Here is a 3,148-nt window from a genome sequence, read left to right on the forward strand (position 1 = left end):
GATTTCAGAAAACATCAATAAAGTATATAAAATGAAATAGTGCAGAAAGTAATTCAAAAAATGGCTAAACTAAAGATGCAAATTATACAAGGGCTGTTCAGAAAGTATCCAACTTATATTTATAAAATCAATCTTTATTCAGATACAGTTGTTTGACATTAGTCATCTTCAGCTTTTACACACCTCTCCCAGCATCACTGGAAAGCCTCTTGTTATAGTTCACAGCTGCTCTATTGAATGATGCATAATGTCTTCCTTGCTCAGAAATGTGGTCCGTTTCAGAGTCCTTTTCAATTTAGGGAAAAGCCAGAAGTCACTCAGTGCTAAGTAAGGGGAACAGGGAGGCTGACAAACCACATCTGTGTTTTGTTTGGCCAAAAAAACTCTGAATTGAGAACGATGAGCGAGTGTGTTATCGTGGTGAACATGTCAGCCTTTTGGGAGATAGTCCTGATGGGCCATACCACTGAACGCAAAAAAGACGGCCATAATTACTTTCACATTTCTACAGACCTGCCTCATTTTTTTGGGTTTTAGGGATGGCAGATGCTTCCATTGCGATGTCTACAACTTTTTTTTCTGGGCCATATCCATAAACTTAGGACTCATAACCAGTGATTACTCTGTTACGAAAGGTGAGTTTACTGGTCACAGTATCTAGCACGTCCTGTGCAATCTCCAAACACAGTTGCTTCTGCTCTGTTGTTAGCAACTTTGGCACAAAATTTGCTAAGAGATCCTCCTGAGGTCCAAATGACCTATTAAACTGGAATGAATGGATCCAATACTAATTTTAACCTGTCTGTGAGTTTTATGATTGTCATTCATCTATCCTGCATCAACAGGATCCTTACATGATCAATAACAACCTCATTTGCGAATGTTGAGGACCTACGTCAACATGCTTCACTCTTCACTAATGAGCAGCCATCTTTGAAATGCTTGTACGTCTCCTTTATTTGTGTGGTACCCACTGATTCATTCCCGAACTACTTGTTGAATATTACAGATTGTTTCAACTTGAGAATTGCCAAGCTTAAAACAAAATCTGATGCACTAACATTGTTCCAGTTTCTCTGTTGTTTTGCACACAACAAAAAACCTGAAGACTAACACTTACACATGTTCAATTGTCAATGGCTAGCCAGCAACTGATTGTTCCCGCAGTAGCAGAAAACATCAGGCATACGCACCACATATGCCTACAAACATAAAGAGTGTGCCTGCCGGAATCATTGGTTTCGATAATAAAAAATAAGGTTCTATACTTTTTGAGTAGCCCTCATACAAGGAAGAGCATGCTGTGATGACTATTTCTCATTGAAAGTGCTAACAGAAAAGCATACAGAATTTTCTCTAGAAACACGCATTGCCTTCAACAACTTCAAGAGAGCTTTTGACTAAGTCAACAGAAACGGATTATAACAGATTCTAGCAGATGATCATGTTCCCCGGCAACTTATCAATAATATATACAAAATTTACAAAACAAACTTAATTGTGGCAAGAAAGAGGACAGATTGTCAAAATGCAGTTTCTAGATTATATATGAGACATGCAGCAAGGGCATCAACAAAAAAATTAAAAATAAATAAAATTTAAAAAAATCTACAGCCTTCTCTGGGAAATACTCAGTATTACATGAAATCTTTTGAAAAATAAAATTATAGAAACAATGAATGCATTCACATAATTAGTCTATAAACTATTCTCTTTGGAAGAAACAGACCTAGTTGAAATAGCCAGCAGGTATACAAACCAATGGGAGTCATTAATAATGTAATGAAGCCTTCCATAGTCCAGAAACACACCAGCATATGCCTTAATGAGACCTCAGCATGACCTGTGCTGTGCCACGACTGTGAAGGCTGGACAAAGGCAAAAGATGCATAATGACTATCAGCTTGTGGAATGAAACTCTTTAAAATGAACACCTGATCCACAACTAATGGGACCACAAAAGGAATGAAGATGTGTTGAAGGAACTTAAATGGAATTCATCATACTCTATACCCATAACTATCAAAACTACATTGTCACACCAACAGTGTAAGATCACTTGGTCATCCAATGGAAAGATGGCACGATAACTTCTCCACAAGATTAAAACAGGTCAAGGGACCTCACACTTGGAATGAAGATGATTTTTACTCCCCCTCGAGTCAAAAAATTCATTTTTTTGTTCTGATTCAGAAAACAAATGGCAAAACGACCAAGCAAAGCAGGTCTAGCATCAGACACACTATGTTGTCTAATGCTTTTCAACAGCCAATGTAGGAAAACAGGAATAAAAGAGGAAAAATTTATTACTGACCCCCAAAAAGACTTTGATGAGATGAGTATGTCACATGAAGGGATTCAGAACAGAGGAAGATCAGAACAGGAAGGGAACACATTCTGCTTTTTCAAGAAAAGGTAGGGAAAGCAAATAAAGAAGAATCTTCATTGAGAAACAGCACAGACAACAGAGCAAAATAATGACAAGATACTGGAATGAAAATGACAAAATGTCAACAGAAGGAATAAATTATGAAAGACTGTTTTAAATCGTCCAGAGTAGGCTAGATTTGAATCAATAATACTTAAGCATAAATATATTGTAAATGAGAATATAAGAGCTCAAGATCTTTGGAGAGAGGCCTGCAAGATATGCAGTTAACATTATTTTACTAATTTTCACAGACTAAGTGCCATACTTACTTTAGGCGCATTACCACGGGGGGGGGGGGGGGAGGGGGGGGGGAGGGGGGGGGGGACCATAGGATGGGAAATGAAAGGACATTAAATAGCACATACTTCTAAATGCAAAACAAGCCTTACTGAATTTTTGTCCCTACCATTTCATTTGGCATCATTGTCCCAAGGTTAAAAAGCTCACTGGAAATGGAGCACAAGCTGGGATGAAAGTTGGAAGGAAAGTGGATGTGTTCTTTCCAAAAGCATCAACCTGGCTCTCACCTTTTAAGTTGATGAAAACCATGGAAAACCTAAATCTGGATGGCTGTATGAGTATGTGAAGACTGAAATAATACAAAGATGCCTGCACAAGAAGTGACACTAAATAAACTGTGAAACACATTGATACAAGGAAATAAGTAACTCAGTGTTACTCAGAAAACTGGAATTAATTTTCAGCAACAATAATGAT

Source organism: Schistocerca serialis, chromosome 4 (assembly GCF_023864345.2).
Source record: "Schistocerca serialis cubense isolate TAMUIC-IGC-003099 chromosome 4, iqSchSeri2.2, whole genome shotgun sequence".
Lineage (NCBI taxonomy): Eukaryota > Metazoa > Arthropoda > Insecta > Orthoptera > Acrididae > Schistocerca > Schistocerca serialis.